Source organism: Prionailurus viverrinus, chromosome D4 (assembly GCF_022837055.1).
Source record: "Prionailurus viverrinus isolate Anna chromosome D4, UM_Priviv_1.0, whole genome shotgun sequence".
NCBI classification, from domain to species: domain Eukaryota; kingdom Metazoa; phylum Chordata; class Mammalia; order Carnivora; family Felidae; genus Prionailurus; species Prionailurus viverrinus.
Window position 1 is genome coordinate 13,900,898 of NC_062573.1, and position 13,225 is coordinate 13,914,122.

General features: G+C 35.2%; 1 protein-coding gene and 1 pseudogene across 25 annotated transcripts in view; both read right to left on the minus strand.

The window, feature by feature from the left end:
• Nucleotides 1–13,225, minus strand: part of ZNF618 (zinc finger protein 618) — a 377,016-nt gene that overhangs the window by 213,848 nt on the left and 149,943 nt on the right. The window lies entirely within an intron of this gene.
• Nucleotides 4,754–5,189, minus strand: LOC125149841 (40S ribosomal protein S23-like; annotated as a pseudogene).

Sequence of the window (13,225 nt, forward strand, 5' to 3'; positions counted from 1 at the left end):
TGAATGATGCAATAAAATATATAAACCAAGTAAGTAATTATAAAGGTTTTCTTAATTTATTACCATACATCATGTAACATCAGGAAAAATTTATAATATATCTGAAGATTTGGGAATTGAGACCATGAAAATTAGGATGCTTGGCTGTAATGTCAGAATTACAAAAGCAGTTTGAAATTCATTTCGAGTTTATCAATTGAACAAAAATTGTGTCATAGGAGCAAAAGTTTAAAAATTACTCTTTTTTAAAAAGAGATTTTACTTTAAACTATCCATTAATTTAAATATCGATGATAGGGATGCCTCGGTGGCTCAGTCGGTTAAGTGTACGACTTTTGATTTCGGTTCAGGTCATGATCCAAGGTCATGAGATCGAGCCCCCCAACAGGCTCCATGCGAGGAGCCTGCTTAAGATTTTCTCTCTCTCTCTCTCTGCTAAATATAACATATATAATATAATATATAATAAATATATCAATGATATATTTAGCTTAATAGAAAGCTTTACTAAGTATATGGGACAATTTATGTTCCCAAATTAAAAACTAAATGCTCCCAAATTAAAAATGTTTAAATATATAAAACTAAAGAAAAATTGAAATTTTATAGAAATAAAGAGTATACCCTTCTATTATTTAAAAAAAAAAATTTAATGTTTACTTATCTTTGAGAGAGAGAGACAGAGTACAAGTGAGGGAGAGATAGAGAGAGAGAGGGACACAGAATCCGAAGCAGGCTCCAGGCTCTGAGCTGTCATCATAGAGCCCGATCATGATGTGGCTGTGAGATCATGACCTGAGCTGAATTCAGACGCTTAACCAATTGAGCCACCCAGGCGCCCCACGAGTATACCCTTTTAAATAAGATAAAGTACTGATTCAAAAGGAAAATATATTCAATTGGTAAATTATCAGAAATATATTTGTTATTTAATGACAAAAGTAAAAAGTAATAATTCTTAAATTTCTTTTATTTTTCTTTAATAAATTGTGTTCTTTAATTTATTAAATAATTAATGTTGCTTTGGCCATTATTTGACCAAAAATAGTGTTTATGAAGCCCCATGGATTGAAAGTAAATGAAGATTAACAAATGACTTTTAAAATTAAATACATTATAGTAAATAATTTTATGTCTTATTTAATAGAAATTAAATATATAAAATCCCAAATATTTTAAAGGCCAAAAAATTCCAGCAGAAGCTAAGAGGTGAGTCAGCACTGTGAACAGTGTTTTGGACATTAAGAGACATGCATTTAAACAAACCACTCACTGACCAACAAGGAATGGTAAATCATTTAAAGAATCTGGTACAATTCAGGTGTTAGATTATAGTTCAGAGAGAGCATCATTTAATTAGGATGTCTATGTTTTACAAAACTGTACTGACAATTTCTAAAAATCAACAAATGGTTTGGAAGTTATTAGAATGATCTATCTGAGGGATGCCTGGGTGGCTCAATCAGTTGAGCATCCGACCCTGGCTCACGTCATGATCTCGTGGTTTGTGGGTTTGAGCCCCGCATCGGGCTCTGTACTGACAGCTCGGAGCCTGGAGCCTGCTTCAGATTCTGTGTCTCCCTCTCTCTCTGACCCTCCCCTATTTGTGCTCTGTGTCTCTCAAAAATAAAGAAACATTTTAAAAAAATCTAGAATGATCTGATTAAAAAAATTAACTATAACCTTTATTAATTGGCAATTTTATGATATATCTTAGTTTCTTAGAAAGCAAAAGAGACTAGGGGCGCCTGGGTGGCTCAGTCGGTTGAGCGTCCGACTTTGCTCAGGTCACGATCTCACGGTCCGTGAGTTCCAGCCCCGCATCAGGCTCTGTGCTGACAGCTCAGAGCCTGGAGCCTGCTTCAGATTCTGTGTCTCCCTCTCTCTGGCCCTCCCCCCGTTCATGCTCTGTCTCTGTCTGTCTCAAAAATAAATAAATGTTAAAAAAAAAAATTTTTTTTAAATAAAAAAAAAAAAGAAAGCAAAAGAGACTAAATTCTAACTAATGAATGTATTAGTTTATATCACTATCTCCTTGTTAAATATTTTAAATGTTGCCCATGGGTTTGGTAAAGTTTCTTATCTAATCGTGTTGGCAAGCACTTATATAATGAAGTTAAGTAACATTGATGGTTGAGGGTCTTGTCTTCTTTCTGATTTTAATTACAATGTTTCTAGACATTTGATTTGATGTAGGTTAAAACACATAAAATTGTGTAACTATTATCTTTGGTATGTAAAGAGCTTAATATGGTTTCCCATTTTTGATATTAATATGATTAGTTATAATAGTGGACTTTTTAATATTGAATTGACCTTCTATTCTCATAATGAGCCCTATTTGGTGGTGGTGTATGATTTTTTAATGTACATCTGGATCCAATCATTCTTTTATTTTTTTAAAGAAATTTTATATCCATAACCCAAAGCATGACTCGTTATTAGTTTTCTTTTCTGTGTGTGTATATAAGTGTTATCAGACCTGAGTTTGAGAGATCTACTGATGAAATAATATAGATTTAATGCCTTTTGGTACAATTCTCTGACAACAATCTTGAATTCAGCGATGATTTATAGTCTATACACATTCTCTATTTCTTTTTGAGTCCATTGTGGGAATATATATGCTCATAAGATCATCTAGTTCATTCAAATTTTTAATTTTGGAGGGCACCTGGATGTCTCCATCAGTTAAGCAACTGACTCTTGATTTTGGCTCAGGTCATGATTTCACGGTTGTGAGATTGAGCCCCACATCAGACTCCATGCTGAGCATGGGGCCTGCTTGGGATTCCCCCCCACCCCTTAAAAAAATTTTTTTTTAAGTTTTTGGAGCATAGAGCATTTTTGTAATTTTTATGTAATATGTGCTTACAAATAACATTTTTCTGCCTAGATCTTTGGTTAAAACTCCTTCATTATTCCCAACGTTATACATTTTTGTATTGAGATATAATTCACATATCATAAAATTCACTCTTTTAAAGTGAACCATTCACTGATTTGTAATATATTTACAGGTTTTACAACCATCACCACTGTCTAACTCCAAAATATTCTCATCACTCCAAGAAGAGATCTGGCACCCATTAAGCTGTCACTCCGTCCCCTCCCTCTCAGCCCCTGGCAACACTGATATACTTCCTGTCTCTATGAATTTGTCTCATCTGGACATTTCACATAAATGGGATCACACAATATGCAGCCTTTCATGTCTGGCTTCTTTCATTTAGCACAATATTTTCAAGATTCATCCACACTATAAAATGTATCAGTATTTCATTTCTTTTCATGGCTGAATAATATTCACCCTTGATGAGTGTTTGGGTTGTTTCCATTTTCTGGCTATTATGAATAATGCTGAATATTCAGGTACAGGTTTTTGTATGAACACGTATTTTCAATTCTCTTGGGCATATACCTAGAGGTGGAATTGCTGGGTCATAGGGTAACTCTATGTTTATCCTTCTGAGGAACTACTGAACAGGTTTTCAAAACGGCTTTACTATTATACATTACTTCTAGCAGTGTGTGTGAGAGAGTTCCAACTTCTCCACATCCTTGCTAACAGCTTTTATTGTCTATCTTCTAAATTATGGTCGTCCTAGGGGGTGTGGAGTGGTATCTCATTGTGGTTTTTATTTACATTTCCATAAGGCATATATATCCTTTGCCTATTGGGTTATCTTAAATTATTTGTCTTTTTATTGTTAAGTTGTAGAAGGTCTTTACATATTCCGGATACAAGTCAGTTATCAGATATATGATTCTCATATAATTTGAAAATATGTTCTTCCATCTTATGGATTGCCTTTTCAGCTTTTTAAATTTCTTTTTAAAACATTTTTATTTAAATTCTAGTTAGTTAACATACACTGTAATAGTGGTTTCAGGAGTAGAATTCAGTGATTCATCACTTATATACAACACCCAGTGCTCATCACAAGCGCCCTCCTTAATACCTATCACCCATCTAGCCCATCCCCCACCCACCTCCCTCCATCAACCCTCAGTTTGTCCTCTATCATCAAGAGTCTCTAATGATTTGTTTCCCTCTCTTTCCTTCCCACTTCCCATATGTTCATCTGTTTTGTTTCTTAAATTCCACATAGGAGTGCTATCATATGATATTTGTCTTTCTCTAACTGACTTATTTTGCTTAGCATAATGCACTCTAGCTCCATCCACATCATTGCAAATGGCAAGGTTTCATTCTTTTTGATGGCTGAGTAATAGTCAATTATGTGTATGTATTTATTATTGTATTCCGTTGTGTGTGTATATGTATGTATATATGTATATGTTTATATATATATGTATATAACATGCATGTGTATATATATCATATATATATGACATGTATATTTATCCATTCATCAGTTGAAGGACACGGGTTCTTTCCGTGGTTTGGTTATTGTTGACAATGCTTCGATTTCTTGATAGTCTCTTTTATTTTTATTATTTTTTAATGTTTATTTTTGAGAGCAAGAGACAGAGTGTCAGCAGGGGAGGGGCAGAGAGAGAGAGACACACACACACAGAATCTGAAGCAGGTTCCAGGCTCTGAGCTGTCAGCACAGAGCCTGATGCAGGGCTTGAACTCATGAACCTCAAGATCATGACCTGAGCCAAAGTCAGACACTCAACCGACTGAGCCACGCAGGTGCCCTGATAGTCTCTTTTAAAGCATTCAAGTTAAAAAAAAAATTTTGGAACATGAAATTTATTGCTATCATGTTTTCACCATCAAAACTCATGATCTTGGTCTTTCCTTCTTGCCTTTGTATAAGGCCAAGAAAGACACTGGCTACTTTGACAACCTTAAAGTGAACTCCAGGAACATCACCAACAGCATGGCCTCTGCGATCAAATCCAGCAAACAGAACTTCATGATTCTCCTCAATAAAATTCAAACAACCATAATTGGGTACAAAGGCTGTGATTTTTTTTTTTTTCCCCATTCTTGATCAGCTGGACCTTAACACACTTCCTGATGGCAGAATTTGGCTGTATGGCTTCCATCTCTACTTGCCCAGCACAATTCCCTTGGTATGAAAAGTGCCTCCAAGAGGGTTGGCTTCCAGGGCTGCACCCAACTGGGCTTTCTCGTACTTTTCATCATGCCACTTCTAGTCTCGTCAGTGGCTACAGAACTTCCTGGCAGTATGAATACCTGGCCACTTGCCCATGCTGCCGGCACCATGTGTCTGAGCAAAAGAGGAAGTTTTAGGTTTTGGGAAAATTCAATTTATCTCTTTCCCCCTTTTGGTTGCTTGAGCTTTAGATGTTATACCAAAGAAAATAATGTGTAATTAAAAATCCAAATTAAAATTTAGTTTTCTTCTAAGGGTTTTATAATTTTAGTCTGTGTTTTACCTTTGATCCACTTTGAGTTAATTTTTCTATATGGTGTGAAGTAAGAGTCCAACTTTATTCTTATGCATGTGGATAGTCAGTTATTCCTGCACCATTTATTGAGAAGACTATTCTTTCCTTATTGAAGTTTCTTGGCACCCTTATTGGAAATTAATTGACTGCCCATAGATACATGGCTTTACTTACTTCTGGACTCTCAATTCTATACCATTGATCTACATGTCTCTTCTTATGCCTTTACCACACTGTCTTGATTACTGCAGCTTTGTACTAAGTTTTAAAATTGGGAAGTTGGTGGGTGCCTGGGTGGCTCAGTCAGTTAAGTGTCCAACTTCTGCTCAGGTCATGATCTCATAGTTCGTGAATTCTAGCCCACTTTGGGTTCTGTACTGACAGCTCAGAGCCTGGAGCCTGCTTCAGATTCTGTGTCTCCCTCTCTCTCATTCTCTGTCCCTCACCCACTCACGCTCTATCTCTCTCTCAAAAATAAATAAACATTAAAAAACTTTTTAAATTGGGACATTGGAGTGTTCTAACTTTTTCTTTTTCAAGGTTGTTTTGGCTATTCTTACTCCCTTGTACTTTCATGTGAGTTTTAGGATAAGTTTGTGGATTTCTGAAGAAAAAAAAAGCTGAAATTTTAATGTAATTTCAGAGATTTTGCAAAGCCCAATGCATATCTCATTCCCCAGATTCTTTTTTTTTTTAAGTTTATTTATTTATTTATTTATTTTTGAGAGAGAGCGAGAGAGAGCACACAAACAGGGCAGGGGCAAAGAGAGACGGAGAGAGAGAATCCCAAGCAGGCTCCATGCTGTGAGCACAGAGCCCAATATGGGGCTCAATCCCACAACGGTGAGTTGGACGCTCAACCAACCAAGCCACCCAGGTGCTTCCCCAGATTCTTTCATTAAGCTTTTTTGTTTTGTCTATTGTTTGGTCCAACTAGTTTCTACCATCTCAGGGAGTCAGGAAGTTAAACAATTGCTGGTAATAGTTTTAGACAAACACCTCTAGGGAAGAGGTTTCTTGCACTGGGCAAGCACTCAACCAGGTCAAATGAAGATAGCATTGAACATGGAGTCTTCCAAGGATGCACAAGATAGGTCAGATCATGAAAAGTGATGGGAAATAAAACTTTGAAGGAGGTACAGTACTGTTCTGCTCAGTCTATTAGCCACCAGGCTACTGTTTTTCACCCCAAAAGCAGACTGTTAGTTTTCAAGTATACTGAAGATGTGGAGAATGGTAGATTGGATTAAATCAATTAAAATATCACAAAGTTTTATGTTCTTACTGAGATTCAGCTGTTTTCCTTGAACAAACACTTCCCACATAACTTCAAGCCTCTGGTAAATTTCCAGAGTTCTGAAAACGTTGATTTTTGACCACTTTTGCCAGTTTTCTCATTGTTTTTATGAAGGAGGGAATTTCTGAATGGCCTTGCCTTGCCATTTTCACTGATGTAACCCAAATATGTTAATTTAGTTTTTCTTTCTTATCCCTCTCTATTTATTAATTTTGCCAGAATTCTGTCTTATTGTTACTATTTTTTAAAACAAAATGTAGGCTTAATTTTTCGTTTCCTTTTTTTTTCAATTCATCAACTTTAACCTTATTCATTATTTTTAAGAAAGTCTAGTAAAATTTCCTTTTTTACTTCTTGAAATGAATGTTTAGTTCATTTATTTCTAGTCTTCTTTGTTTCAGAGTAAATAACATTAAAAATTATGAATTATCCTCTGAGCATTACCTTAGCATCTCATAAGTTTGATACAGTGTTATCATAATTATTTTCCAGCCTATAGTTGCAATCTTATTTTGTTTTCAACTTAAGCTTTATTTATGAGGGCATTTTTAATTTTCCAAGTGATGTTTATTTATTATTTTGCAATCCATTTCTTATTTTATTGCATTTCAGTATGTGAACATATCAATGAAATCCTCCTTCTATTGGATTAATTTTTTTCTTGGTAACCTATGAGATCATCAATTTAAAAGCTGTTCTGAGAATAATATATGCATAGAATATTCTATTCATTTTTCTCTCATCTATCATAATTAAATATATTATTCACTTCCTCTATTTCCTTCTTGGATCTATCAAAGGCTGAGAATTGTTTCTTTTAAGTCAATTTTATTGATTTAAACAAAACCTAATTGTGTATAAAATAAAAACATACATTAAAATGTACTCATTTTAAGTGTGCATTTTGTTTAGTGTGACCCATGCTCCAGTCAAGATAGAGAACATCTCCATCATTCCAAAAAGTTCCCTTGTGGCCTTCGCAATCCAACCTCTTCCCTCTCCCCTCAATGTTGATCCAAAACAGCAACTCTTCTGTTTCCTGTTACCAGGAATTGGGTTTGCCTCTTTAGAATTTCATATAAAGGGACTAATAGATATTATACTCTTTTGTGTCTGATTTCTTGGTTTGCTTAATAGTTTGAGATTCATCCAAGTAGTTGCTAGTGTCTCTAGTTCATTCCTCTTTGTTACTGAGTTGTGCTTCATTGTATGGATATACCACAATTTGTTTATCCACTCACCAGTTAGTGGGCATTAGGATTTTTTCCAGTTTGGGCTACAACGATTAAAGCTGCTATAAATATTTGTGTACAAGTCTTCATGTGACCTATAGTTTCATTTCTCTGGGTTGTATTCTAAGTGTACATGTAACTTTATAAGAAACTACTAAACTTTTTTTCTGTGGTGGCCATGCAATTTACATTCTCATCAGCAACATAGGAGTTTCAGTGGTTCCACATTCTCACTGATATCAGTGTTTTAAATTCTGGCCACTAGAATACTACTCGGCAATGAGAAAGAATGAAATCATGCCATTTGCAGCAACGTGGATGGAACTGGAAGGTATTATGCTAAGCGAAATAAGTCAGTCAGAGAGAGACAGATATCATATGTTTTCACTCATATGTGGAACTTTAGAAACTTAACAGAAGACTGTGGGGAATGCAAGGGGAAAAAATAGTTACAAACAGAGAGGGAGAGAAGCAAATCATAAGAGACTTTTAGCTGCAGAGAACAAACTGAGGGTTGTTGGGGGTTGGGGAAGAGGGGAAAATGGGAGATGGGCATTGAGGAGGGCATTTGTTGAGATGAGCACTGGGTGTTGTATGTAAGTGATGAACCATGGGAATCTACCCCCAAAACCAAGAGCTCACTGTACACACTGTATGTTAAGCAATTTGACAATAAATTATATTAAAATAAATAAATAGATAAATAATAAATCCAAAAAACAAGAGAAAAAAAAGACATGATTCACAATAGTAACAAAATCTATAACATAACCAGGAAATAAGCTAATAAAGAAGGCACATTCTTCTAAAGGCAAAAAAAAAGAAAAAGAAAAAATTTGGCCATTAAAGTGAATGTGTAATGATATCTCATTGAGGTTTTGATTTCCATTTCCCAGATGATTGATGATACTTGCGTATTGTCACTTTATATCATCTTTTGTGAAATTATCTGTTTCAATTTTTGCCAATTTTAAAAGTTGGGTTGTTTTCCTTCTTATACTTGAGCTGTTAGAATTCTTTATATATTCTTTTTTCTTTTTTTTTTAAGTAGGCTTCACATTCAACATGGGACTTGAAATCATGGCCCTGAGATTAAGAGTCACATTCTCCACTGATTGAGCCAGCTAGGCACTCCACTTTATATATTCTTGATACAAGTTTCTTGTCTGATTTAGGTCTTGATTACTGTGTATCTTAAAATTCAATAGATTGATTCCTTCCACCTCCTTTTTTTCAAAATTGTTTCAGCTATTGTAGTTTTTTTGCCTCTTCATATAATTTTTAAAAACTCTTGTATATATCTACAAAAAAATCTTGTTGAGATTTTGATAGAAATTGCATTAAACCTGCTTATCAATTTTGGGGACAATTGATATTTTACTATGTAGACTCTTCCAAAACATGAGCATAATAGGTCTCTCTATTTATTTAGAACGTCTTTGATTTCTTTCATTAGCATTTTATAGTTTCCAGGATACAAGTCTTGTACATGTTTTTTAGATTTACACCTAAGTTTTTTATTTTATTTTGAGCAATTGTAAGTGGTATTGCATTTACAATTTTTGTGCCATGTTTATTGTTATATATTTAGAAATGCAACTGATTAACAATTTTTTTTTTATCTTAGAACCTGTGACCTTGCTGAACTCACTTATTAGTTATAGGATGTTTTTGTAGATTCCTTGGGATTTTCTACATAAACAATTATGTCATCTGTAATGAGGGACAGCTTTATTTCTTTCTTTCTGAGTGATATCCTTTGTATTTTTTCTTGTCTTATTGCACTGGCTGGGCCTTCCAGCACTAAGCTGAATAAGAGTGACATAGGAGACATCCTTCTCTTTTCCCCAGACTTAGGCAAAAAGCATTCATTCTTTTACCATCAAGTATAATGTTAGCAGCAGATTTTTTGTATATGTGCTATATCAACCTGAGGAAGTTCCTTGTATTCCTATTTTTCTTAAAGTTTTAATCATGGATTGGTGTTGGATTTTGTCAAATACTTTTTCTGCATCACTTGATATGATCATGTGATTTTTTTCTTTAGCCCGTAAATATGGTAGATCACATTGATTGACTTTTATTTATTTTTTATTTTTTAATGTTTATTTATTTTGGGGGGGGGGGAGAGAGAGAGAGAGGGAGAGAATGAGTGGGGGAGGGGCAAAGAGAGGGAGACACAGAATCCGAAGCAGGCTCCAGGCTCAGAGCTGTCAGCACAGAGCCTGACATGGGGCTTGAACCCAGGAACTGTGACATCATGACCTGTGCTTAAGTCAGAGACTTAACTGACTAAGCCACCCAGGTGCCCCTTGATTGACTTTTAAATATTGCATCACCCTTTTTTTTTTAATTTTAACCATGTTTATTTATTTTTTTAGTTTACACCCAAGTTAGTTAGCATATAGTGCAACAATGATTTCAGGAGTAGATTCCTTAATGCCCCTTACCCATTTAGCCCATCCCCCACTCCCGCAACCCCTCCAGTAAACCTCTGTTTGTTCTCCATTTTTAAGAGTCTGTTATATTTTGTCCCCCTCCCTGTTTTTATATTATTTTTGCTTCCCTTCCCTCATGTTCATCTGTTTTGTATCTTAAAGTCCTCATATGAGTGAAGTCATATGATATTTGTCTTTCTCTGACTAATTTCGCTTAGCATGATACCCTCTAGTTCCATCCACATAGTTGCAAATGGCAAGATTTCATTCTTTTTGATTGCCGAATAATACTCCACTGTACATATATACCACACCTTTATCCATTCATCCATCAATGGACATTTGGTGCATCAGTCTTCATCTTAAAAACAAACTCCTCCTGATCATGGTGAATAATTCTTTTAACACATTGCTAAATTCTATTTGTTTTTTTTTTTAATTTTTTTTAACGTTTATTTATTTTTGAGACAGAGAGAGACAGAACATGAACGGGAGAGGGTCAGAGAGAGAGGGAGACACAGAATCTGAAACAGGCTCCATGCTCTGAGCTGTCAGCACAGAGCCCGACACGGGGCTCAAACTCACGGACCACGAGATCATGACCTGAGCCGAAGTCAGACGCCCAACCGACTGAGCCACCCAGGTGCCGCAATTCTATTTGTTAATATATGTTAAGGGATTTTATAATTCTGTATGATGACTGATAATCAGTCTTTAGTTTTCTTTCTTTTTTTATTTTATTTTTTGTACTTCTTTGTCTGGTTTTGGTAGAAGAGTAAAACTATCTTCATAAAATGCATTTGAAGTGTCCCTTTCTTTTCTCTTTTTGAGATGAGATTGTACTAAATTTGTGTGAAATCTTTATATGTTTGGGAGAATTTTCCAGTGAAGCTCTCTGGGCCCAATAATTTCTTTGGGATGAATTTTTAAGTTTCAAATTAAATTTCTTATGTTATAGGCATTTTCAAATAATCTATTTAATATTGGGTTGTGGTAGGTTGTGTTTTTCAAGGAATTTAGTCCATTTCATCTATATTTTCAAATTTATGTGTGTAGAGTTGTTTTAATATTCCCCTAAAACTTTTGATGTCTGCAGTCTGTAGTGATTCTTCTTGTTTTATTGCTGATATTGGTAAAGATGCTCTCTCTCTCTCTCTCTCTCTCTCTCTCTCTCTCTCTTGCTAATATAGCTAGATATTTCTCAACCAAATTGATCTTTTCAAAGAAGGAGACCTTTGCTTCATTTATTATCTCTATTGTTTTTCAATTTAAAATTTCATTGATTTCTGTCCTTATACTTATCTCCTTGCTCCTTGCTTTGAGTTTATTTCTCTCTTTTTCTAGATTCTTGATGTGGGAGCTTATATTATTAATTTAGGACCTTTCCTCTTTTCTGTATGCATTTACTGTTATACATTTTCCTCTTAGCCCTTCTCTAGTTGTGTCTTTCAAATTCTGATATGTTGTATTTTCACTTTCATTCACTTCAATTGTATTTTTTAAAAATTTTTCCTTGAGATTTTCTCTCTGATTCATGGATTATTCAGAAGTCATTTAGTGTTGTTTAGTTTCCAAGATTTTGGAGATTTTCCTATTACCTCTCTGTTATAGACTTCTAGTTTGATTCCAAGTGCTTGAAGACCACACTATTATTCCAATTCTTTTAAATTTGTTGATATTTCGGGGCACCTGGGTGGCGCAGTCGGTTAAGCGTCCGACTTCAGCCAGGTCACGATCTCGCGGTCCATGAGTTCGAGCCCCGCATCAGGCTCTGGGCTGATGGCTCAGAGCCTGGAGCCTGTTTCCGATTCTGTGTCTCCCTCTCTCTCTGCCCCTCCCCCGTTCATGCTCTGTCTCTCTCTGTCCCAAAAATAAATAAACGTTGAAAAAAAAAATTAAATTTGTTGATATTTCTTTTATGGCCCAAAATGTGGTCTATCTTGGCATATTTCCTGTAGGCACTTGAAGAGAATGTATGTTCTTTTCTTTTTGGATAGAATTTTCTATAAATGTTGATTAAATACTTTTGGTTGGTGGTGGTGTTGAGTTCTTCTACATATTTGTGATTTTCTGTCCAGCTGTTCTACCAATTGTTAAGAGAGGAGTGTGGAAGTCTCCAAGCAGAATTGTGGGTTTTTCTTTTCTTTTTTCCCAAAGATAACCTTTTTTTTAAGTTTATTTCTTTATTTTGAGAGAGAGAAAAAGTGGGGTGGGGTAGAGAGAGAGGGAGAGAGAATCCCAAGCAGGTTCCACACTGTCAATGCAAAGCCTGATGTGGGGCTCAAACTCATGAACTGTGAGACCATGACCTGAGCCAAAACCGAGAGTCAGAGGCTTAATCAACTGAGCCACCCAGGCACTCTAATTGTGAGATTTTTCTTATTTCATCTTTAAGTTCTACCAGTTTTTGCTTCACATTTTGCAGCTTTTTTTTTTTTTTTCTTTTTGTAAGTAGTGTCCATGCCCAGTGGGGAGCCGAACACAGGGCTGGAACTCACAACTCTGAGATCAAGTCCTGAGCTGAGATCAAGAGTTAGACACAACCAACTGAGCCACCTAGGCACCCACATTTTTCAGCTTTATATTTTAGTGCATACAGATTAAGGATTGCTGTATTGTCTTTGTGGATTAATTTTTTATCATAATATAATGTCTCTCTCTGTCTCTAATAACTTTCATTCCTCTGAAGTCTACTTTATTTGATATTAATATAGCCATTTCTGGTCTATTTTGATTAATGTTTGCATGATATATCTTTTCATATATTTTTACTTTCAACTTGTCTATATCACTGTATTTAAAATGGGTTTCTTGTAGTTTGGTCATGTCTTTTAATCAATTTTGTCAATATCTGTCCCTTAATTGATATA